The sequence below is a fragment of the Camelus bactrianus genome, chromosome 29 (assembly GCF_048773025.1).
Source record: "Camelus bactrianus isolate YW-2024 breed Bactrian camel chromosome 29, ASM4877302v1, whole genome shotgun sequence".
Classification (NCBI taxonomy): Eukaryota; Metazoa; Chordata; class Mammalia; order Artiodactyla; family Camelidae; genus Camelus; species Camelus bactrianus.
This window is the reverse complement of record NC_133567.1, coordinates 6,752,614-6,779,272: the sequence shown is the minus strand read 5'-3', so window position 1 is coordinate 6,779,272 and position 26,659 is coordinate 6,752,614. Positions and strand designations below refer to the sequence as shown.

At 43.5% G+C, this 26,659-nt stretch overlaps 1 long non-coding RNA gene across 3 annotated transcripts in view; it reads right to left on the bottom strand.

The window, feature by feature from the left end:
• The window catches only part of LOC123613030 (uncharacterized), a 41,842-nt gene that overhangs the window by 7,312 nt on the left and 7,871 nt on the right, over window positions 1-26,659 (bottom strand). The window contains exons 2-3 of one of the 3 annotated variants that reach the window (XR_012503225.1): window positions 2,900-3,027; window positions 1,702-1,841 (exon numbers count right to left, since the gene is read on the bottom strand). This is a non-coding gene — a long non-coding RNA (uncharacterized LOC123613030). Of the gene's footprint in view, window positions 1-1,701; window positions 3,028-26,659 lie in introns of all 3 variants that reach the window. The other 2 variants (XR_012503224.1, XR_012503226.1) reach the window with 2 other exon arrangements.

Genomic DNA, 26,659 nt, shown 5'->3' with positions numbered 1-26,659 from the left:
ACCAGAACAGGGCAATCGAAAGAAAAAGGGAAGTGAGCGTCAGGGGAGAGATAAGAGGAGGGTGGAAGTGGAGAGGGTGCAGTGTGGTCTTGATTTCTTACCCTCCTTTCAACATGCATTGTTTAACTGTCAGTGTATGAACGGAAAAAGTAGTTAGAAAAAATTTTCTCAAGAAGCCATTGTGAGAAAAATGTGCTGTTTCATTTCAGCTAAGAAATCAAGAGTTCAAAAGGCATCTTCATATGCAAATTGAGACATCTCTGACATCCGAGAGTGACTTGCAAACATCCTGCTCTGGCTTGTCTCCCAAGGTGGACAACATATTGGTGACAAATGACATCTCTTCCACTTTCCATGAACACATTTTATTCTAAAATTCACCCCCACTTCAACTCTCCCTTACTTCCAATTACCAGCTGTTGTGGACTGTGTTTCTCAGTTCAATATGATTTATTTACCTTTGTCACAAAACTCAGATGTAGATTTAAGGGGCATCCCTTATATAAGTTTATGTTAGGTTCACCTAACATCTTCTTATTACGGTACTGGAAACCTTCACCTTTTCCTCTCCACTTGGGGATAAAAGAAAGCATTTTGGTTATCATATCCCATTGCTTATGTTTCTGTGCTCATATCAACTAGCAACAAAGATGGTGGTTGTCCATACCTGGTCTCTGAGACAAACAAAACCTAGTAGACTTAAGAGAAACTTTATATAGTGTTACAAATACAAAATATATTGGGTACATGGAAGCTATAGCTTGAGTTATGAATTGATTAATTAAAATACCCAAAGGGGATGATGATAGAGCTTGCAAATGTTAGAGATAAATAGATTTAGAAGTTCTGTTAATAATTATCCAAGCTTGGAGCTGGGAAGAAAAAGATGCAATTGTCAGCCTGTGTATGGAGTTTTTTCAGCATAAGGTATTGTTATATTTTCTTCCCCACAAAGAGAGAGATAAGTACAGGGCTTATTAAGCAAGTGTGCTTTGGCTTAGAAGGATACGATGGATGACAGAAAACTCTGTACTGACTAGAGAAATATTTTGATTTCCATTGCTGCCAAATCTTTTCTTCCCAAGCATACTGGAAAACTTTCTGCCTTTGGGGACAAAGACCAGTGGACTAGAAAACTAGTCTTTCTCTGACAGACAGAGGTTCAAGTGTAGCAGAGGGGATGGGGGGGAGGGTGCACTGCAAGAAGCCTTAGAAGGGCAGCCAGGAGGTGGGGCTTCTGTCTTGCACATCTGACTTGCCCACATTCTGCCTGAGGTCTAAGTAGACACTAAAACTTCCCCCAAGCAACAAGCCCAAGACTAAATATGTCTCCCTGGTCAGGCACAGACTCAAGATGAGAAAACAAACAACCCTGACTTCTCACGCATCGTCAGTCTTAGCTGTGCTGAGGAAGAAGTCTCAGGTCATGAAACTGTCATTTGAAGACCAGGGGAGGGGCGATTTCTCTTTGTCCCTTTGTCCAATCACCCAAATAAATAGGTCCTGTTTTTTTCTTTTCTGTACTCAGTATTAAAGTAAAGATATTGTATTGATTTAGCCTTGAGATGGGATAATGGAGGATTGGAACAAGCTGTAACATTTTCACGTGAATTCAAGAGTCAAGTTAGTCATGCTTTCATTTTCAGGTGGTACATCATATCTTGCAGGCAGTGGAAATGATCATATTTCATTTCCACTTACCAAATGATTCAGTATCCTTAACATCACTTTCCAGAGAGGATTTTGAATCAGGGACAAGTTTTACCACTTTTCTGCTCTTGCTCCTTGGAGAATTTGCAATCTAGTGAAGCTGGATGGAACGCCTAAATTCAGAGCAGTCACTGAAAATAAATAGATGTAAAATTCACCAAGTGAGCACAGAGAACAGAGAACTGCCTAAAACCTTTGTTTTTGCTATATACAATTACATTTAAAAAAAATTCTAGAACTTAAAAAAAGTCATCACACCCAAAGGGTAGCCAATTTAGTTCAGAGAAATCCGGATGAACTGTAGAGTCTGAATTTCATTTTATTTTTCCAATGTCCTAAGTCATAGAATTTCATCACCTCCTCAATTAACCTTGCATCAAAAGGGAGATAAATCCTTTGGGAAGCAGGTTTTCAGGACTTCCCTGCATTAATGCCTTTGAATTCACATCCAGATTGTTTGTTGTTGGAATTCAGATATTCAGGGGTTGACAAAAAAAAAAAAAGCCTGCTTCCTCGGATACACGCTTCTCAAGGGCATTCATAGTAATCGTCAAACAATTGCACCAAAACCTCACTTGGGATGGAAGCTACATATTAAAAAAAGAAATTAATGAAGAACATCATGTTTTCTTTTTCCTCTAAAGTTTCTCATCACTTTTCTCATCACATGTAGGGTTTCAAAAATAATAAGAAAAATAACCAAAGAGTAATAACAGTGCCAGGGACACCACCATATCTCTCTAAGCCTTTCTGCCTGCTTCTTTTCCAGACGCAGGTGGACAGTGAGAGGTGGCAGTTATTCAGAGGCCTGAAGTTTTTGCTTCCTCTTTTTAAAGAGTTCACTACTTTTGGGGGGAGGGTATAGCTCAGTGGTAGAGTGCATGCTTAGCATGCATGAGGTCCTGGGTTCAATCCCCAGTACCTCCTCCAAATATAAACAAATAAATAAACCCAATTACTTCCCCCTCATAAAACAAACAAACAAAAGAGTTTACTACTTAAACCCTGAACCTTAGTTTCAGGAAGCCAATGATGAAATCTGTTGAGCAATGAGTTTCTTCCTCTCCGCCTCTCCTAACTTTCTGGTTCATTTAATCTCAGGGATATCTTTGAGGGCGGGGCATTGACTTTGGTGAACCTCATAGCAATCACTCAAACCCATGGTTTCCTATTTAAATTCTTTCCTCACCTTGTCCTTTTCTACAGAATGTCTTGCCCTCCAGGAAGCAGCGAGACCTCAGTCCTTCGAATGCACAGGACCACGCTGTCTTGAGGCATTTCAGGTCCCCACCTCGTAGCCATGTGACTGGTTCTGTCCTGGAACGAGATGGTCTTTTACCCCTCGAGTGATTCCCCAAGGCCCTCTCATCAGAAATCCTGCTGCTTTGTCACTGTGATGTTTTCAGAGCCCAAACAGAGTTTCCCATTTTATCTGAAATATCAGAGGAGGGTAGGTCCCCCACCTGCAGATAAAAGATAGGCCTTTTACAAGAGTTGGAGGCATGGTTCTTCAGTTCTCTTACAGGGAATGACTACCTGAAGGAAAGAAAAAAGAGGTTTGGAGGTGATTACCAAGAAAAGGACCCCTGTTTTCCTGCCCACAGCACTCCTGGGATACAGTTGGTATCTCTCCACCTCAAGTTTCATTCCTTTTGGGTGTTTCACTTCCCGCCCCCCCCCCCCCCCCGAAGGTACACAGAATCCCTTCCGACCTTGTTGAAGAATCTGGTCCTAAACCCCTGAATGACAGCACAGCCAGGCTGTCGTCTGGTTCAGAGCCTGTGCCCTCAGGAGGGAGGTGGCTGTGGTGGCCTGAATTCGGAAAGGTGTCAGGAAGGAGGTGGTATTTGAGTTGGGCTTAAAATGAACTTGAGTGGTGAGGCACCCGAGAGTCAGGGGAGAGGAGAATGCGAGCGGAAGGAACGTAGCTGGAGAGGACCAAGGTCAGGCTTTCTGGGTACAAGGATGGAAGGTACAAGAGGTCGGCCTGGCCCAGGCTTCATGGAAGGCAGCTGTGAGGGACGTGGTTGTGAGGGAGGATTGTAGACAGGTCCCTGAAGATTCTCCCTGCTCGGCAGAGGAGAGTCAGCACTGTATTCCTTGGGCACTGGGGAGCCATTGAAGAATTCTGAGCGGGGTGTGATAGTAAAATAGTCCTTCATGAAAATGAATTTGGTAGCTGTGGGTAGGATGGTTTGGAGGGTGGTGATGGGTGGTGGTTACAAAGCAAGTGCCTTGGCTTTGGTAATAAGAATTAAGGGTCTTGAAGGACTAGTGGTTACCAGTGGGGAGAGGGAAGGGGGAGGGGCAAGATGGAGGTGGAGGATTAAGAGGTACAAGCTATCAGGTATAAAATAAGCTACAAGGTTGTGTAGTACAACATGGGGAATAGAGCCAGTATTTTATAATCACTATAAATGGAGTATAACCTTTAAAAATTGTGAATTACTATATTGTATACCTGTAACATATAATATTGTACATCAACTATACTTCAATTTAAAAAATATGATGTTGTAAAATAAATGCACAAATAAATTTTTAAAATGAAAAAAAAAAAAAAAAAAGAGAATTAAGGGGCTCGACTTGAAAAAGAGCCATGAGGATGGAGAGATGGGGACAAACACTGAGAATGTGGTCTCATTAGGAAGAAGTAATTGGATGGATTGGCAGGGGCCAAGGAAGAGGAAGAAGACAAAGGTGTATCCAAGGTTCTAAGCCTGAGTGACTGCAAGAATGGCGATCCCATAAACAGAAATCAGGAACGCGGGCAGAGAGGGTCTGGGAGCTGGGACGCTTGAGAGAGATGTTATAGCTACTGTGGATGGAGCTTTACAGACATTTTAGATTAAGAACAACAGCAAAAGTTTGGCCAGGTTTTGAACTCCAAAGGAGGAGAGGATTGAAATACTGCAGAGAATTGTGAAGAATAATTCAGAGGAAAATGCCCACCTTGTCACATTTGGAAGGAAGGTTAATTTTTAAATGCTCTCAATCCATTTGGCTTGGGTAGGTAAACATCTTCCTAGAAAATCTCTCAGGAAATTGACTTTATAGCTTCTTATATAATCCTTCAATATTTACTTTCTGGCAAGGAAATTCCATGCCCCATGAAAGGATCCCTTGTGTTTACTACTACAACTAAATAAAAATAAATGCCAAACAAGGTGGCTCTTAAAAGTTAAGAAAAAAAAATTACACCAAAGCACTCCTATTAATATTTTATTAAGGAAATCGCACTATTTACTTCTAAACAAGGGTGAATTATCTCTATCAAAGCACTTTTTATTGCAAAACAATTAATTTATTCCCCCCTCCCACCTCCAGGTCTCCCAAAGGTCGTAGTTATAACTGAACAAGCCTGCTGCAGAAAACACAGAAACTGCTGGAAGTGTTATTTTCAGCTCTTTTGAAAAAAATCATGACCAAAAATTTTTGCGGGTTTATCAGTTAGTGTTAACGTTAGGTTGCTTTTGTAATCGCCTTTCTAAAGTATTTATTTAGAGGACATAGGGAGAGGGAGGAGGGTATAGCTTAGGGGCAGAGTGCATGCTTTGCACGCACAAGGTCCTGGGTTCAATCCCCAGTACCTCCACCAAAAGTAAATAAGCAAGCCTAATTACCTTCCCCCACAAAAAAATTAAAAAGAAGAAGAAGAAATAGAGTACATGGAGCTATACACCATTCCATACCCAACGCTTTAACAGGGACTTCACACTTCTTACAAAGGCAGTGATTCTTCGAGCTCATGTTTAGTATATACCTGTCAAATGCTCGACAGGAATTATGTCACGTGTCTTTTCGACAACTGGCGGAAGAGGGTTACCACTGCGGTCCATCTGTGTCATTTGAAGCTTCTGTATCTGCCGATTCACTTGCTCAAATGTCCTTATCATCCCGCAGGGGTACTCACCGCACTTTCGCGGTCATTCGCGGACACGCACCTGTGTGGAGCAGGCGGAAGTTTGCTTGCTTGATGCCCCTGCTCCCAGGGGACACTCTGATCACCTTGTTTCAGCCCCACAAGTAAACAGGTGTCCTTTGTGGGGGGTCTCCCTAGTGCTGCCTCTGCATTTTCGTGCTTTGCGTTGGTGATCCGGTTGTTTGAAACGGCCCCCAAGCACAGCGCTGCGGCCTGCGCCTGAGTGCTAGCAGGTGGCGGTGGGCCTCGTGGGGAGAGCCCGCGTGTCAGGTCAGCTTCGCTCAGGCCTGACTTACAGGGTGCAAGGCTGCGAGTTCAGTGTTAACCAGTCAACGACAACGTAGATTCAACAAGGCCGGGTGTTGATGGGTTCACTCCTGTGACCAGAGGAACCGAACCCGTGTCTCCCGTAGGGCTAACGGCTCCAAGCTCACGAATTCAGTGTTTGCAGCGACTGCTTAGAGCATAACCACCGTGAAGGCGAGGATCCTGCGGTGTCTGCGTCTGGGAGACGCGGGCGCCCGGGGGGTGGCCCGCGCTTAAGCGCCGCGCCGCGATTCCGCTCCGTTCGGTGCAACGGCTCTGATACTCTGCCGCCTCCAAAAACCAGTGTAAAATGGTTCTTCTGCTCCTCCCCACGGCCTCCTGTGGTTTGTATTTTCTACTGCGACCATTTGCATTCTGAGGACGCTGTCTTCCGCTTGGAGTCTGAGATGCCTCACTTCCTGCCGGCACTGGTACCCAGCCCTGGGCTCTCCGCCCCCGAAGGCGCCGGCACCCACTCTGCTGGGTCCCCCGGGCACGCGTGTCCCCGGCACCTGGACGCGTGGGCCACAGGCTGTCCGGGCGGAAGGAAGGTCAGTCCGTGAACACGGTCAAAGGAACTGTCACCCTTAGTCCTCATGCCCAGGAATTCTGAGCGCAACACCAGCAGGAAACTGTTCTGCCTACATGTTCCTCCTTGGCCAACACTTTTATTCCTTGGCTGTTTGCTTTAATCCACCCGCCACAGTATATACTCATCCAAAACTTCCTGAGAAAAACGTATCTGTTTTCAACCACTTAAGGGAACTGGAGCATTATAATGTGTGAACACAAAAGTAGCGACAGCACGCATTTCCGTTTAACAGAATACAAAGTCAACACGCACCTTAGTTTGCAAACCTTTGCTCTCAAATAGCTCGGAGCTTCCAGGACTGGCATCTGTGCTCCTAAATTTACTTTGTTATTCTGGAAATTACTTTTTTTTTCCCCTGAATATAAAACTAATACATATTTATTGCAGATTATTTGGAAAATACATAAAAGCAGAGATAAGACTAGAGAAGGGCACCACTAATCCCGTTCCTCACGTATCATTCCTCTTAGTGTTGGGGCGTGTGTCTCTTCAGTTTTTCTCTCCCTTACAGTTTATATAGTACAAAATGGTGCATTCCAACACTTTTCACTGAATGCTATGCTATAAATATTTTTCTATGTCTTTAGAGACAGTTATTACAATCAAATGATAGCAAAATAAGGTAGTGCATGGGTTCCCCATAAATTATTTAAAGATTTCATATAGCTGTATATTCAGGTGGCTTGCTTATTTTTCTTTATATTATAAAACAACTCTACAATAAGAATCCTTGTAGCTAAATCCTTGCACAAATCTCTAGTTATTTTCTTTGGAAAAATTATTAGAAATGAAATTGGTAGATCAACAAAATGCAGATTTTTGAGGCCTTTGAAAGACTCACACCCAGCAGCAGTGTAAATATTGGTTAGCATCCAAACATCTTTTACTCTTTAACTGAAGTTCCTGTATGCCAGCAAATATATTAGCAGTACAGTGGGCAGGTAGGGAGAGGCCTAGAGAAATAAACTTCAAGGATGATGTTTTGGACTAAGATCACTACCTGTTAAATCGTCCAAGTATTGATAGCAGAAAGACGAACCAGACTGAATGTGTGTGCAGACGTCTCTGACAGCTGTCCTAAGGGGCCCATTTTCCCCCACAGCATGTTCCAGACCGTCCTGACTTAGGATGTGTACTTGAACTTGCCTGGAATAGTTGCTATAATGGGACAGTGACTTTCGAACAGCTTATACTCAGGACCTCTCCTTTAACTGGCCAAATTCCCAAACAACACTCATCTAGAGATTAGAACACTTAGGAATAAAGTAACTTCTGCAGGTGCAATTGCTGCAGGGTAGAGCTGCACTGGGTAAGCTCTCGATAGTGATGAAATAGAATCATTTACTACAGAAGATTTGTACCTGCAGCTGCTTGAATCTATTTCCATCTCTTGGAAAGACAGCCATTGTGTCATCCATGTATGAAATCATTGGCTAACTTTTAACCATTATGGCAAGAGAAAACCACTATCACCATCACCACTGCATCAGTCTTTCTGCTTAGAGAGTAATTAACGATCGATTCTTAGGACAAGCAAGATATGTATTGTTTACATCTAGCAGTAAAGAAATAGGCGCCCGCAGCTCTGCCTACCATAATGTGAATGTGAAATGAATTAGATCCAATAGAACATTAGCCCTGATTTCTGTCAGATCAAAATTTCTTTCTGGGACCTGAACAAATCAGATGGCAGAGAGCACTGGCATTCTTCCTTTTCACCAAAGAAACTTGTATCATGCACGGTTTCCATTTATATGTGACCAAATTTGTCACAAAGGCAAGAATTTGGTCCTTTGTCTTCTGAGTAGCTGGTGGTGGCAGCGATGGTATTTACACTGGGAACTGTGCTTGCAGGGCAACTCACTCATGCACTGGCCAGCAACCCAAGTGCTGGCTGTCAGGGCATGCAATGCGGTATGGAGGGCTGTTTGTCTCTGAGGTTCCTCCCACCCCTTCTTGTTCTGTCTTCACTTTCTGTCCTTCCCACTTCCTGTCTCACAGTCTGAGTCGCAGACAAGAAAGATCTGATAAACTTTCAGTAAGTTGATAATGCTTATTACTCCTCCATGGCTATTCTGACTTTAAAGCAGAGCCACAAGAAGGCAGAGACCCTTAACAAAAGAGTGATTAATTTCCAATGCATGCTCCCCTGCCATTTCCAGATGTACGCACATGTTTATGGAGGTGTAGATTTATTTTGGTGGGAAGAGGGTGAGAAATATCAGAATCAATCATAGAAGAATGCATCCTCTGTAATGCAGTTGTTTTTATCTGGCCCAAGGATTGTTGACTGATCTGACAAATTGTCAGTGTAAACAGTCACTTAGTTGGTGGAAGGCTCATTCCTTTTCCATTTATAGTTCTGTCTAACTCCATCCGTTCCCCTACTATTACAGGAGCAGAATTTAGAAGCTGTTAGTGATTTGATTACTATTCAAATCAGTGACTATTTTCTTGCATTGTTAAAAAAAAAATTCTTCATGGTTCATTTCACCAAATTTCTGCTTGATTATCCTGGAAATGTTTGCATAACTCATTGTTTTCTTTTTGAACTAGGAAAAATATTGCTACTGTTCCTGCTCACTAGTGGAACACGTAGGGTTTTAGAAGCGATCAACAAGATAAGTGTATCTGGTCCTGTATTTATACTCCAGGGTATCCTGTTCTTTTAGAATTCAAATTTCTTTTTAGGCACAAATATCTACTCATAAAAGGCAAAGAAAGATTGAAGAGACTGTATTCAAATAAACAGGAGCTTTTCTAGTGTGATTTCATGGTACATATCTTTTAAATTATTTTATGTGCTTTTATTTAGAAGAAAATTTTACTTTATCCTTTTGGTAATAGGTAGCATACATTAGAATCTACAGGACGCATTATCGTGTATTTTTGTCTTTCATTTTGTTTAGAGGGGTAAACTCTAAAAAGAAAAATACTTTCTTTGGTCTTTTAGGACAGTTATTACTATGTATTGGACAGGAAAAAGTTCCATAGAGATTTTCAGTTTATTTGTTACCCAATTTTTAATGACTTCATTTTATTTCAGGAGCTTCTCTTTGGGTAGACCAAGCTATAAGGATTTTTCATCAGTGTGAGAAAATAGTTCAGTGCTGCAAAGGAGTACGTGCCTTGTAGCTTTTGTTGAGTTGGCCCAGAACAATTCAGGAGCTAAAATCCAGATAAAGGTAGTAAATATCACACAAGTCTCTGGCCAGAGGTTCTGTTTCTTAGGCTGTTTCTGAAGAAGTCATTTAATTTCTCAAGCTGCATCCACTGTTGCTCTGTTTTACTTTCTTTGATTCATTCTCTCCAAATACCAACAGTATTCACTGTACCAAGTTCCATTAACACAGTGACATCCTGCTGTTTTTGAAAATGGATCACAGCATTTAGAAAGGGCATTCACACCACCACTGCCATCAACACCATCATCACCAACATCATCAACGTGATTCTGGTTGGTTTCTTGGAGTAAGCTCATCTTTGTGGGATTTCACAGAGCAAAAGTGGAGTAAACATGCATTTCCCAGCCATGGTGTGGGATGTCTCCACAGTGGGCACAGATGCTGTGTGGAACGTGTCACAAGACCCAGTGGGAAAATCATTAGGCAGGCCCCCAGCATTCTGGAGTCACACCATTTCATGAGCAGCATAGGATTATATGCTTTTTGAAAAGCACCTCCTGGTGTGATCCTGGCTTTGGAACACCCAGTGACCATTCATCTGGTCTGTCCATCGTGAGATCCACAATCTGTCAAGATGGCAAATACATAGAAGCCTAGCTCCGGAGAAGACTATTCTTGGCAGCAGAGCAATTTCAAAAGAAAAGTAATTTTTAAGCCAGTTAAGGTATTATCTGGAATTTCAGCATCCAGATAAAGCCTGCATATTTGGGATAAGCCTGCTTTGGGGGTTCAAGACTTGTAAAACTTTGCCCTGCCCTGTATTTTGAAGCAGAAAAAAAAATCTTTATACAATTGGCCCTAAGGAGACAGCATCTTACCTTGACCTCTGGGGGTGTGGTGTTGCTACAGCTCAGGTCAAGAGCTTCCCTGGTTTTCGGTGGTAGGAGACAATCGCAGTGTGGCCCTGTAAGCTACATTCTTTCACCCCAGGCAACCAGACAGAAGAACCCGACTCCTGGATGCCGGATAAATAATCCAATGGCAAATGGAACATGACAGAGAGCAGGAATTGCCTCAGGCATCTTCCAAAGACTAATTATGCTTTTGGGAGACCTCTGCTTTTAGACAATTCGGAAGCAAAATAATCAGTTTTTCTCATATTGAATTCATGGTTTAAACAGTGGGTGACGTCATATTAGGAACTTGTATCTTTGCTTCAGGGAAGGCCTAACTTTGCATTTCCTGGGGCTCCGATACCCTCCTGAACATCTGGTACACCCGCCTCCCCAGTTCCGCCGCTCAGCCTGCTCTCAGCTCTCCCGCTGTGCGCCTGCTGCGCCCTCTGTTCTCCCTGGGTCCTAACAGCTTCCAAGTCTTTGCTCTGTTGGAAATCCTCCCCTCTCATCCCTGTCTCCTGGTATCCAACCCATTCTTGAAGGTCTAGTTCAAATATCACTTCCTTGAAGAGACCTCCTCTGGTCCCCGAAACTAGGATCAGTCTCTCCTTGCCAAGATGACTCATAGCACACAGAACTCATCACGTTCAGTTGCGTTAACAAAACCTATTCAGTACAAGTGTATCTCCTTTTTGGAGTCACAAACTGAAGCAGGGACTCCTCCCCTCCCCTCCCTTCCCTCCCTCTCTCTGGTCCCCTCCCCTCCTGTGCACACAGCCTGTGCAGGTCCTTACTCCCTGGATGTCTACACTTAACACAGACCCCTACCACTAAGGGCTTAATTGTCTGCCCCCAACCCCACCCCATCCCTCAGCCAGACTGTAAACTTCAGGAGCGGTGGTGGTTCTGGAAGCATCTTGGGGGCCACTGGATCCAGTGTTCAAATCCGTGGAGGAGCGTATGACCCATGGGAGGCACTGAACACATACTTGTTGTTGCTTCATCACTCTGCACTTCCTTTCACAGTGTGTTAAAATGAACAACAATTTTTTCATTTGGGTCAAACTGCATTTACTAATAAACCTTTCCAATCTGTCAAGTGCTTTTGGAAATGAAACAATATTATTGTTGTCTCAGCCCAGCTCAGGGCTCCTAAAGCACAGACCAGGCACTGTTGTTAATGACTTAAGAAACGCGCTGGAAGATAACCACACTGTTGATGTAGTCGAGAGTGAACTTCTGTAGGCATTTGGCCTCTCTTGAGTCAGCAAAAGCCACAAGGTTGGACTAGAAGCAAGATCCACAAATGAACACAGGGTACTTTTCCAAGGTAACTTTCCCTTTAACAAAAGGATCTTTGGGAGCAACTTGTAATCCAATGTGTATTCCTATAACTTCTCAACATGTGAAAATCAGGAATTACAGCAAACTGAAAACTATCATGGGCCAACCTAAATACATTAGACATATGTACAATTTACACCTGTGGTTTTCTAATTCTGTGATTTGTAATAAAACTGTCAGGATGTGGTACGAGAGTTGGCAACGTGTTTCAGTGTAAACACTGCTAACTCAACCAGCTAGCTGTTCTGCAGAGGAAAATGGAACTTGGGACAACTTCGCCCGAACGGCGTGAACGCGGCGGGCTCCATCTTCTCGGCCTCCGTGAAACCCGATTCCCTAAGTTTAGAAACTGCTTACATAAAATAACACTAAATCTTAGATCTTCTCAGATGCGCCAACCCAAGATTGAACAACATCACGACTGACAGAAACCGGGGGAAAGGCTTCACCCTTCTTTAAAGTAGGTCTTTTCATGGAAATAAAATAGGGGCTTTTTTTTTTTTCTGAGTTAAAATTTGGTTCAGTTTAATGTAGGGCTGCTGTTGGCTCACCATTCTCCCAGCTGCACAGCATCTTTGGAATGTTCTTAGAAACCAGGGACCAGGCTTCTTCACTCCCGCGAAGACACACGTTTGGAGTGGAGATTGTCTGCTGCCTGTGTTTAGAAGTCTGCAGGCCTCCCCTTTCCAGTTCCTTCCTAATTAATCACGCCTGACATTTTCCAAGAGAAGAACAATGAGGTTGAAATGCAATGAAAGCTGGTTGTGTGGATTTACACACTTTTACTCACTTACTCAGAATTAGGGTCATTTGGGGGAAAATTGCCCAAAATGAGCAAACACAGACAGCATTGTACGTGCTTCCTTTTCTCCTAAATAGTTGAACAATAACCTCCTCCCTGGCCCGCACAGGCTTTCCTACATTCATATCTATGTCTTGGCCCATTTTTGCAAACCTTCCACTTTTTAAAAAATTTTTTATTGAAGTGTGGTTGATTTACCATGTTAGTTTCAGATGTACAGCAAAGGGATTCAGTTACATGTATACATACATGTCTATATTTTCTTTTCAAATTCTCTTACATTCTCTTGTTTACCTATTTTATATATAGTCATGTGTGTCTGTGAATCCCCCCAAACCTTCCCCTTTTCAACTTTGGATCCATAATAACTCTTTTGACTCTGATCTTTAGATGATTTTGTGTGTAGTGATAAAAATGTTTGAACACATCACAACTTGATAAACGTCTTCATCACAGTTACACAAAGCAGTTATGGGTGGATTCTGGAGTCAAACTACGTAGATTCAAAACCCGACCCCCCAGTTTCCTAGCTGTGTGACCTATGGCAAGTTACTGACCCTCCAAGCTTTCGGGCACCACCTCTAAAATGGACCTAATAATTGAACCCATCTCTCAGGGTTGTTATGAGAAGAAACGAGATTGGGTTTGTAAATAGCTCAGCAGCGTCTGCTAGGCAGCAAGGGCTCAGCAACGTTAGCTCTTGTTTATATGTGGGTTATCATCACTGTGCAGTCTTCTAATTTTAAAAATTCCCCTGGAAATATCACCTCATTGAGCCCTTCATTATAATCGTAACTGGGCCATCCTAAGTTATCTCTGCCAGAGAGGTGCTTCAGGCCGCACCTTACAGAGCACTGATACTAATTCATTTCTTTTTAATTTATCAAGGGACCTCCATCAGCTACTAATTTAGCAGGGCCCACGTCTCCCGGTGTGTCCTTGAGCGGCGATTAGGAGATGGAGTACGGAGGGAGGGAAAACGCGAACTGCTTGGTCTCCCAGCTGTTCAACTTCTCGTTCTCCAGGACCGCTCTCAGCAGCAAGCAGGAGGCAGGAAAAAGCATGTTCTACGTTGGAAACTTGATTTAATGGGTTCTGCACACAGAACTTTCACTTTCAGCCCTGTCAAGCCCCAGATCCACGAAATACAACCTGTAAGGTCCTCAGTCCGTGGTGAGTGGCCTAGAGGTCAAAGGCAGTCTGGTTCGAGGGGAGATCTGATCTTGTTCAAAAGCGGCTCCTGCAGCCTGGCTTTAGACGAATGTGCCCCAGTGTCACCTGGGTTCTGGGGGGCAGGACCAGGGAGGTTAGTATTGGCCCCTTTGAAGCAGGGAGACAAAACCCTCTCCTTTCTTTCCTTGTTTCTTAATGTTTGATTTAGGCCGACTGAGGTGGCCGTCGTTGAGGTCACAGGTCCATTGGTTCCATGCATAGAAGGGCCGATTGTGGTGCGGCCCGTGGCCCGGGCAACACGACACTCAGCTCCTCCAGGGCTCAGGGGACAGGGACACCACTGCGGGGTCCAGGGTCTGTTTGCTGAAATTGGGAAGGAAAGGGCTACTTCCATCTTATTTGGGGTGGAAATTGTTCCTCTGCCTTGTTTTCCTCTATTTTAACTTGTTGACTTTTATTATAGTCAAGACTCATCGAGGGGATAAAAAATTCTAGAATCTTCAACGGTATTTATCAGAGACAATCATCTCAGGATAAATTCTTATCTTCTCTCTTTATCTTGATTCAAAAAAAAAAATCACACACTATGTGCTTAAATTGAAACAGGTTTTTACAGCTGAAATCTTAATTCTGATGCTGAATAGTTGTTTTGCGTTGGTCCCTTAATATTTCTGACGTCTACTTCTGCAGGTAAAAAATGAGGGGCTTGGAACAGATGAGCTAAGAAGCCCCTGTCAGATTTTAAAACTTAATTTATAAAGGCATACATTTCCCCACACCCCCGCTCCAGTCAGTCCCAGATAACGTGCTATTTTTCACAAACATTGCTGATATTGCATTGATTTTCAGTTGCCGATGAAACAGAGAACAATGTGACCCATTTAAAAGCTAACTCAAGAGAGAATATTACCCACTGGTTATCAGTCCTTCTATTTAGTCCTCTTGATAAAAACCGTATGATAGAAACATTTCTTTGCTGCTAAACTAGTAGCAGTCTAGACTGCATTTGGTAACACCATTCACACACTCTGTAGTAGCTCTGAACAATGATTTCCTATTTGTTGCCAATGCGGTTTGCTTGAGTTGAGAAGAAGGAGAAAATTCACTTTCACATTCACCTGTCCTGAAAGACTGCATAGTTAGAAAGACACATGGCTTCTCCAGACCATTAGAAACTGTAACTGCTCATTTCAACGTGAATTGCTCTTGTGCCTATGACCCAGAAGTGACTGCGATGAAGATCCTAAGAAATTCCTTTTTCAGTTTTAGGAAAACATTCTTCTGTTCACATCCACGCTTTCTTGAATGAATTAAAGGATGTTTACTAAGAGAGAAAGGAAAGCAGTAGGAAGCACCATTATTTTAATGAACAACTCAGTTCACAGATGTAGTTTCCTAAATTTTATCTGTTTAACAACAATCTGGCTAATGTCTCTCCACTGGTGACAACTGAAAGGTTGTAAAAACCTGTTTGCTTAGGGGGGCACAAGGCTTGGAGATACTGGGTATGATGTCAATGGTTTCTCAGCTTAATATTCAATTTTAGTAACAAAGTTCCTATTCCTGACTGGGGCAAATATCAGCGTACGTATTTTTAATGATATATTAACTTCTACATGCATCATTAAAAAAAACACCACGAGGTGATGGCATGTTAGCCAATAGACATTCTGCACACAGAGATGCTTAAGAAATGCATTTTAAAAACAAAAAACCACTCATTAACACTGATAATATTTCTCATAATCCTTTCCCATCTCTGATATCCTATCTGGGAACAGTCCACACGCACAGACACAGATGTGCGAGTGTGAGCGCGCACGCACACGTCCCTTCAGTTGCTGATGGTGAGGAAGGAGGACACAGCCTTCAGCGGCAGCAGTGGTGGTGCTGATGGGGTCGGAAATCCGGGTCATGGCGGGGAGCACTGTGGTGCTCCCTCATCTCCGAAGGCAGCTGCCGAGCAAGTTACCCAGGAGAGGGGGAGGGCAACACTGCTCCAGGAAGATGCCTCCGTCTCCAGCTCACATTTAACAGCACTGATACGGAGAGAGAGAGTGGAAAGTGAGTGACGGGAGCAAACGACAGAAAGAGATGGAGGGTGAGGGAGAGAGGAGGAGGGAGGGGTGAAAGGCACTCCTTAAAGCACGGACGTGGCCTCAGAGGAGGGTGACAGGCATCCTGGTTTGCCTGTTGTCCCCATATAATTAGAAATAAAGTCCCTTCACTCTAAAAGTGTCAAGTGTGGATGACAAACTGTTACCCTAGATATGTCCCAAGTGCCAGTGGTGTCACTGACAAGAGGTCAGCCAGTCCTGGGACTCTGAAGGATCAGTGGTGCAGCCAGGGAAGGGAGACTGCTGAGGGTTTGCAGATAACTCAGACAAAAAGGAAGAAAAGGTCACTGCATTTTTCTTGTATATTTCTATGACCTGAGCAACAGGCTGCTTGCAGATTAGCTACACAGAGAAGTGTTTCTGTATCAAAAATGATCATCTTAAAGTTCAACAAGGCTTCTCCCTCATCAGATCTCTCCCACTGTCTCTGTCCTCCTTTTGCCCCAGTGGTATTCATACCCTTGTGTGAGCCCCTCCCCTGGGGTGGAGGCTGGATCTGGGGACTGGCTTCTAGCAGACAGAATGGGGCACAAGTGATGGGATTGCTTCTTCCAGGTTAAGTTATGAAAAGACTCTGGATGCATCTTGATTCTTTCTCCCTCGGTCGGTCTCTCTCTCTCTCTCTCTCTCTCTCCTCTCTCAAACTGGCAGCCAAGTCATGAGCTGCCCTATGGAAAGGCCCTCATGGAAAGAAGCGGATGTCTCTGGCCAACAGTTACCAGGGACTGAGGCTGCCAAAGGCCCATGGGGGAGCCAGGAAGCGGACCCTGCCCCAGTCCTCACCTGGCCTGCAGCCTCATAAGAGACGGGCTGGCACCCAAGCTGAGCCCAGAGCCTGACCCACAGAAACCACGAGATGATGTTTTTTAAGCCCTCGAATTTTGGAACAATTTATTACATTAGCAAAAGATAACTTAGATGAGCATCATTTCTGTCCCCTTGCCGGCTTTGTGGATTAGCTTCCCTACTTCTCACCGACCACCTGTGACTAAAGCAAATGCTACAACTGGCTGTCACTGTACAGCGTTCTTCCCAGGCCTGCTGCTCAGCAGGGGACAGAGATTCAAGAGTTTATGAGGGAAACAGCCACAGGGAGAGGGTGTGTTTGGTGGGTGGAAGGATTCATCCTGGTGGATTTGCCTGGGGCACTCCTCGCCTTGTGTCCCAAGTCTCTCACAGTTTACGTGTCAGCAAGAAGGCTCCCTCTGGGCCCCTCATGTGCAGCCCCTTCCCCTTCTCACGGAACTGCTCTTCGGTGATGGGACCCTCTTCCAGGTCCTCCACCCAAGACCCCAGCCCTTCCAGTCCCTTCCACTTGGGGCCGAGGCCGGGGCCAGGCAGGCGGCGCGCTTGTTCTTACTGTGTTTGAAGAGCAATGGTTCCATTTCCTGCCGCTGGCCAGTAAGACTCCGGGCTGGCCCATCGCACAGTTCGCTTTGTTGGTTTTAAAGCACAGCTTATGTCATGGATTAATGAGGCCACCATTTCTCTCTGATAAGGGCTCTTATCTGGTTTCATTCACTCCTGAGAGGCCATGAAATCTGGTGGCTCAGAGCTTGGCTCTGGATCTCAACTTCCTGGTTTCCGGTTTTGCTCTCAGGCTCCCCCGCTGTGTGACCTTGGGCGATCTGCTTCACCTCTCTGTGCACCCGTGCGCTCAGACAGACATTGGATAATAATAACCGTTACTGGGTACCAACAACCACGTGTCCTTTATCGATAAAGACTAGAAATGGTTAGCTGTTCTAGAGTGCCGAGCCATCAGGAATACACGGAGGAGTCCCGCAGGGCGCTGGGGCCTGAGGAAGTTAACGAGTGCGTGTAGCAGTGCCTGGGGCCTTCTGTGACCGTCAGCTACTATTATCACGGTGTCATCTGGCATGCATATAAAGCAATCATTTTAAACTCAGAATGCTTTCTTGAGCGGGGACTACTTTCTCCAATTTAAATTTTTGGAATTTGCTGTGAATTGTGAAATAGCCCGCTGACACTCACTGGATGCTTAGAGACTGGTTCGTGGCTCAGGTCGCTCAAAAGAAGTAAGACCTCCCAGCCGCTGGAAGGCATCTGCGTTCAAAGAGTCAGGATAAGTCCTGGATTACTTGGAGCAAACAGAAACCGCCTATTTTAATGGGTGAGATGCAAACTCTACGGAATCCTTTACAGAACTTTTGAGGAAATGCAATTTGTAAAATAAACGAGGCAGTGTGGAAAAATCAGCTCTGGTAGCCAAAGGAGAATGAGATTTGTTTCGCTGTTTCTTACCAAGGAGATGGACCTGGACCCGGCGATGACACACAGGTATTCACAATAACCTCATTGCCTACATGTTATTAATAGCAGTGGTTTTCAGCGGACTAAGGGATGCGTATGTATAGAATGCTTGGTTTGTAAGACCTGGAAATGGATGCTCTGGTTTAGAATTAAACCTCAGATAGGGATTATACCCATACACACAGCACACACACGGACACACACGTATCAGAACTTGCACAAGAGGCGTGGGTGTATTTGCTCCCACACTTCTTTCTTTCTTCCTGCTTCCCTGGTTCTGCCCCCAACTCTCCTGACTTCCTCCCTTGCCTTCCCTGACTCCACCCTGTCTCTCCCTTGGTGGACCCTGCGATCCATTCACGTACTTAATACGGAGGGAGCTTAATTCACATACTCAGTGCAGAGGGTTGACTTATTTCCTTACTCCCTCTTCTGGGCTGCCTCGGAGCCTGGCACACACTTGCACTCCGGGCTTACCACTCCGCAGTGTAGCTATTTGTTTATTGCTCTGCCTTCTGCACTAGACTGTGAGGAACAAGGGCTGTATCTTAGTCTTTTTGGTTTCCCTCCAGAGTCTGGCACAAGCAGGTGGTCAACAAATGCTTTTGGAATCTGTGAACAGATGTTTGATTGGTCACTTTTGTTATCATCTTTCTCAAGGCCCAGTCATTTGCTTTTCTCATGCATTTTTCTCTTTATATCATTTTAATGCCATCAGTTGATATTTATGGAGAACCCATTATATGCAGCTGTATAATTTCTTGATTTACTAAATAAATTTTTGCATTACTTATATTTGAAAGTGGTGCCTGGCAGTCCTGATAATGCAAAATCCAGATTTCTATAACACGATTATTCTAGGGAGGAATTTCTGCTCTAAGTAAGTGTGGCCCCTGTATCCTTCACCAACAGCAGGATATGACTTCATCTAGTCTTAGCCCCTTTAGACACACATTATGGCATGTATTAAGCACTGAGCTATTTAGGCCTAATTAAGGCATGCAATCCTGTCTTTTGCCCAACAAAATACTAGCACAAAAAATCCAGCAATATATAAAAATGATGATACACCATGAGAAACTGGGATTTATGCCAGGAATGCAAGGTTGGTTTAACATCAGAAAATCAATGTGATACACCATGTTATCAGAATAAAAGACAAAAACTACAAGATCATCTCAATAGACACAGAAAAATCTCTGACAAAATCTACCACTCCTTCGTGATAAAAACACTCACCAAACTAGCAATAGAAGGGAACTTCCTCAGACTGATAAATATGCCCAAAACTGTCAACAAGGATCATACTAAATGATGAAAGACTGAAGGCTTTACCCTTAAGATTGGGACGAAGGCAAGGATGTCCACTCTCACCACTTATATTCAATGTTATACCAGAGGGTTTTTCAGGCAGGAGGAATGGGAGTGATGCTAATGGGAGTAAAGTTTCTTTTTGAGACGATAAAAGATGATCTCAACTCAGATTATGGTGATGGTTGCACAACTCCGTAAATACAGTAAAAACCACTGAGCTGCATACTTTCAACAACAGGTAAACATTATGTTATATATTATATTTTAATATAAGGGTTCAAAAGTCATTACAAGACATAGTGACAAGTGACAAATGTTATAATAGCAGCTCCCCTTTCCCTGAGCGCTGAAGGTGTTGGGGCAGTGCAGGAAACTATTTAAATACATCCTCTCCATAACCACATAAGACGTAAGTGTGGCCATTGCATCTTACAGCATTTTACAGATGGGGAAAGTGAAGCTTAGAAAGTTCAAGTCATCTGCCCAGTTTACACAACCGGTGAGTGAGTGGTGGAGCTGAAATTTGGTCTTAAACACGACCAGGCTACAATGGACGGTGAGAGTAAAAGGGAAGAACCTTACAAGTTCTACTGCTATTGAACACATGCTCTGATTATGACATATTTATGCCATTACACTTCTGTGGACTTACACATCCCTTCCCTTGGCATGAAGTGGGGGGCCTAGATATGGAAGAGGGGGCTCTTCGGAGTCATACACTGTTCCAGAAGTGGGCTGGGCGGAAACTGGGATTCAGGGACGGGGAGATCTCACACCCTTCCGTTCACCCTACAGCAATGAGAACAATATCCTACCCAAATAACTGTCAGCACACACACGCGTAGCAGTAGGACCATCTTCTTCTTCCTACCCTTGGGAAGGCAGCACAGAGCTAGATTAGTAGCATGGCATTCTACCTCTTACAAAGCAACCCAGCCGACGGGGCGGGAGCACTCGGGAAGACGGGACGGGACTACAGCAGGTGGAACAGGACCCTGGAAGGAGGTGTCCCCTCATGTTGCTAAAGACACAGGAGACTCCATGAGCACCCAAGCACATGGTTCTTCTGCTCCCCTCTTCCACGGAGGCAAAGGGGAGATCTTTCACCCTCACCTACTCTCTCTGGCTTCCCTTTTGTGATCTGTCTTTACTTTCAGGCTCTTGGACTCTCTTGTCATGTGTTCAGAGACACTGAATTAGAAGCTGAAAATTGGGAGCACAGCGGGGGAAATCCGAGTCTGCTGGGTTCATCGCCACCTGCAGTGTCACCTGGGAGTGTGAGCTCCGTGGGGGCTAGGACTTACGACAGCCCCCGAGGGCCCCGGATCAGTTTCTTTTGAAAATTCCTATGAGTGGATTATAATTACAGAAGTGAGACAACCCGTTTCTATAAAGTTGGTCCTCAATTTCACTTACTTTTTGATTTCAGAGCAATCATCTCCCCATCGTTTCACTCTGCAAAAAACCCAAGTAAACTTAAGACACTTGAAAGTAGCTGTCCACAGGAGACTTCTAAAAGGGAACACAGAATAACTTAAATGAGTCTAAAAAAAAAAAAAAATAGGTGCGTGGAGTCTCGTACACATCCTCCTTAGGAGCTAGGGAGTCACGGAAGCGAGCGGCATAAAAGCCGAGGCTGCGCACGCGGTGAGCACCATCAGGTACTCGCTCTGAACCAGCAAGTCAGCTGAGTGCGGGGCAGACTTGCGGGGAAGCCAAGGAAACTCAGGGTCCCTCAAGGTCATGGGGCCTCATGTGAGGCCCTGGGGAGGGGCTCCAGCAATTTTATAGTCTTCATTTTACACTCCCTGGAGGAGAGTAATTTTATCGAAGCACAGCATTAGGGAAGAGAGGACAATTGTGCGTTAGTCTTCCCAAGGGCAGGCCCCACCCGCAGACGGGATGCTTTTCAGCCCGACCACGCCTGCAGCGGTCTCCGTGCTTCCCCTGGCGTCTGGAGAGAGCGCCTCCCCCCCTCCTCTCTCTCCTCCCACCCGGGGAAGCAGATTTTGCTCAAACAAACGCCTCTCTGAGTTCTGACTGAGCTCTGAGTGGCTCTTGGCATCCAGTGTGCACTTTGATAAAGACATCAGTGACACGACAGAGGTTTTCTCGGGCCGAATAATGTGCTTAGATTCTCAACATTAAATTTAAAAGGCAAGAACATCAGAAAAAAAAAGCTAGCATTTGAGTTATAAAATAAAAGCTATGGGATAGGGGAAACTGGGCTAGAGCAGCGTCTGTGAAGACAAGAATTCAGTCGTGCTAGTGAGGTCATTAGAAAGCTCTGGCGTTGGGAGACATGGAGTAACCAGCCAAGCGCAGAGGAGCCCGCTGGGCTCAGACCACATCCGGTGTGTCCTACTGTGTGCTGGGAATCCTATTTCAGGAGTGTTAACAGCATGATTTTCAGAAAGGTGAAAAATCACAAAAACAAAATGAACACATGTCAAATATATTATTTAACTCACTAATTTAAATCCACTTAAGATGAGAGTCCGACTTATAGCTTCCCTTGCATCGCCATGAACGGGAGTCATTCACACGGCTGTGGGCATACAGCATTTGTGCTCTTACCCTTTTTCTAGAATTTAAACTCTCTTCCAGCACATTTGTGAAATAGCCTCCTCAACATGAGGCAATTGAACGTTCATACCCCTATGGAATTAGATCAACCCTGAGGGTCTGCTAACAATGCCCTGAGCTCCACTGAAAAGACACCAGAAATCACTTTGGCGCATTTCCAACACTTGGACCGTTTTTCCTACGTGAGGGCTATTACCATAGAGGAGGATGCTTCGCAGAGAGTAACCAGGAAACCAGAAGCTCTTGAAATCACGCATTATGTGGACAAATGATGGTGCAGGGGATATTTTCAGCCTGGCAAACACAAAGACACATTGTTGACATTGATTCAGGTTATAAAATACTGAAGAACTGTCATGAAGCAAGAGGTTATTCTTATTATATGTAGTTCCAGAGGTCAGAGCCAGGGTAAAGGAAAAAAAAAAAAAACAACCTAAAACAAACAGGCAGTTACAGCAAAGCAGATCTTAATTCAATATATGAAAGACTTGTTCAGAAATGAAAGTGTTGATTGTGGATCCCTTGCCATTGAAAATATTCAGGCAGAGGTTACATAATTTTCCATAGGAATTTTGTGAAGTGTATTTTGACATTTTTAAGAAGTTTGGTCTAGAGCAGTGTTGTCCTATAGAAATATAATGCAGCTCATATGCAATTATAAATTTTCTTTTAGTTGGATTAAAAAAATTTAAAAAACGTATTAAATTGATTCTAATAATATACTTCGTTTAACCTGACATTTCCAAATCATTATTATTTCACCACGTAATCAATATAAAAACATTAAAGAAATCTTTTATGGGTTTTTTTTTTTCTATGTTTCTGAAATTATTGTGAATTTTACACTTGCCAGCTTGTCTCAGTTTGGACTAGCCATATTTCAAATGGTTAATAGCAACTTGTAATGACCCTGTTGGACAACACAGGTCAGACCCCTGGTTCTCAAACTTCAGCCCAGCGGACTTGTTAAAACATGATCACTGGCTCCACTCTCAGAGTTTCTGATTCTGTGAGTCTGGAGCAGAGCCCAGAAATTTGCATTTCTAACAATTTCTCCGGTGAAGCTGATACTGCCGGTCCAGGATCACACTTAAAAAACCACTGGTTTAGACAAACCGAAGAACTTTACCTAAAAGGTGAGAAATGTTTCTTTTGACAATGGGTATGCAATTGGGGCATCTGTCACATTTTTGTGAGATGATGGTGTTTGTTCAGTAAAATTCAGAATTTCAGGGTTGACTCCAAATGATTCTTTCTCAGTCTTTATTAGTTTCCTCTATTACGTCATTGCTCATTCTGGGGCACCTAGTGCTTTATTTGCAAAGATAGTTCTAGATGTGATTTAGGAAGCAACTTAAAAATGATTATGAAGCCAATCTACACTTGTATAATTATTTATGATTCTCAAGAACCTTCACATATATTAGCTTCTGTCTTACAATTGTGAGGGGATATCTCTATAGTATATGTTTGCCTTTCGTACAGAAGAGAATGCCATCCTTGTCAACATCGCTGGTGCATGAATGTGGATGAAGCAAGGTGTGTGTGGTTCTTCCCACAGTGAACACACACAAGGTTGCCCTTGTATAAAATGGTGTAGTATTTGCGTATGACCTGCACACATCCTCCCGTACACTTCAAATCATCTCTAGATTACTTATAACACTAATACAATGCAAATGCTATGTAAATAGTTGCCAAGGCACAGCCAATTCAAGTTTTGCTTTTTGGAACTTTCTGGAATTTCTTTTCTCCCCTGGAATATTTTTGATCTGTGGTGGGTTGGCTGCACTGATGGGATGCGTGAATGAATCTTAGGACTTAGTGTTTGCATTCTCATCATGTCTTTAATGATAGTTCACATGTGATTTTTGCTTTTGAAGGTGCACAAGCAGGACAGATAATTTGCAAAAAGCTCACTTCTCGAATAATCTTGTCTTCCTCCCGTGACCTCAGCTGATTACTTTGCTTACACCCGAAATGTAAATATCATGCCCTTATCTATGTGATAATTGATTAAACAGGCTTATGGATAACTAGTCCAGAATACAGCTGGATGTCTGAAATCAAACTATCTTGAAGTCAAACACTTAGGGCTACCTGCTGATTACCAGCAGGTTCTGTTTTGCACTGTGGTCTCAAAGAGATACGGTCAAGTTTGTAGGGTAGGCAATACATTTGAAATTCTTAAGTGATGGACTGTTCCCGTACTGGTTCATATACTTTGAGCAATCTCACGAGTGTGCACATCCTAAAGACATTCCCGAATATGAATACAACAAGAATAATATTAATAATAATAGTAGCAACATGGACAGTATTCAAACTAATGATGACAATAATCAGATTAACTCGAAGAGAAAATGATCTAAGAAATATCAGTTTCTTATAATTACAACAATAATACACTATTTGAGTGCTTATTAGTGGCAGATACAGTCAGTTTTGCTATAATGTGATACCTGTGTTGCTAAAAGACACCGTGCTATGCAAAATTGGCAAAAACAGCTCCAGGGCTTCTGGAGAAAATGGGATTAGGGGCACAACACTCAAAAATCTTCAATGGTGACACATTAAAAATAACAAAGGAGTCGAATAAAATGGTAGCAGCTTTTTACACACATTCAAAGGTTAAGAAATGCATAAATGCTAAACTAAGGGTGGCATTTTAACTTGGAAAAGATCTGACGTTTGCCTGGGGATGTGTCTGCAGCTTGTGAATTACTGAGAAGGGGTGGAAGGAGGGTCAGCTGAGATCTGATGCGGAGTTGGAAAGTCAGGTGTCGTTGGCAGATGTTTGAGGTGGGTGCATGAGTGCCTTTGTGTATGTATGTCCTACATGACTTGGTTCTACTGGGTCTGGTTTTCTGCTTTAGTCTCGTGTTCCTCACAAGCACACAGGGAAGTATTGGTGTGCTTAAATCGTTCCCTACGATATCAATGGCATCGGAACAAATTTGCATTTTCACAAGCACTCTAGAACTGACTGTTGTAGTTTATTATTATCCTCATTTTACTGATGAGGAAACTGAGGCAAAGAGAGCTTAAATGTCTTGATCAAGATCAAAACTTACTAAGCCACAAAGCCGTTATACTATACCCACTTCCAATATAGTATATTCTGCTGAGGGTAATAACACGTTTAACAAGGTATGTGTTTCCATCAGACTCTTGAAGAGGACTGTTTTAAATAATTCTTAATATCTGATAAGTATTGTGTCTCACCAAAATCTCTCATGTTGTAGTTTTAGTCTCTTTTTCTGTTATCTCCTTTGCCAGGTGGGGAATATGTCGTGCGTTACTGCCCCTTAAAGAATGAAGCCCCAGTTGAAACTAGCACGGTCAGCCTCGTTCAGCGCTTGGTGTGCTCTGCATCACGCTAGCCTCTCTCTTCCATCATCAAAAATTATGCTCAAAGTGATAGTCAGCAAAGCCCAGTCAGTGGGGTTCCGACCATAATGTGAACACGCTGTGCCCATTAGCATTAGGAATGTTTACTGCTTTGTGTATTTCATTAGTGTCCCTGGTTCCTCCTCATTACACAGGCTCTTTATGAAACAGAAACATTTCATATAAAGCATCTTGAAGGCTTTCTGCCTTTTTTGCTGAGCATGTTAGATTGTTAAGGAGCCACTTAATTCGTATCCCATTGAGAGCTGGTTGCAAATGTGAATGGATGAATAACTAATGACACCTTGAATGGGATTCTGGTACAAAAACCTGACTCGCAGGTGAGAGGTGAGAAAGGGGCACGCGGTAAGTGTTGGCTGCGGAGCTGGTTACACCTGTGTCACTCCTCCCCTTGCTAGCTGTGTGCTCATTCGCAGAACATTTAATTCTCTGAGTTTCAGTTTCCTCATCTATTAAAAAAAAATACCTCCTGTCAGATTATTATGAATTAATGAGTGAAATCACATGACACACATGATACATAATAGGTCTTGAGCAAATCATTGGTCCACGAGCAAGGACTCCGCAGTCCAACAGGAGACTTCAGATCCTGGCTTGTTAGTCTGAGCAGAGGAAGCAGGAGGTTGACGGTAAGCTGTGGATTGGGAGCCATGTGACAAAAGGCAGCAAAGCCAGAGCAGGGGTCCAGACAAACCGGCCAGAGGGACAGAGAGGTCAGAGGAGCAACAGAGGTGGACTAAATCATGGCTGCAGGGGAGGGTTGATCTTCAACATGGGATTCCAGCCACAAAGTCCCTTCTCTATATCTGAGCAGAGGCTTAAAATTATACACAGAATGTACAACACAAAGAGTGAACCCTAATGTAAGCTATGGACCTTAGTTAATAATAATGAATCATTGTGGGGAGGGTATAGCTCAGTGGTAGAGTGTATGCTTAACATGGACAAGGTCCTGGGTTCAAGCCCCAGTACTGCCAATTAAAATAAATAAATAAAACTTAATTACCTACCCCCTCAAGAAATAATAATGGATCATTATTATTGGCTCATCAATTGTAACAAATGTACCACACGAATGCAAGATGCT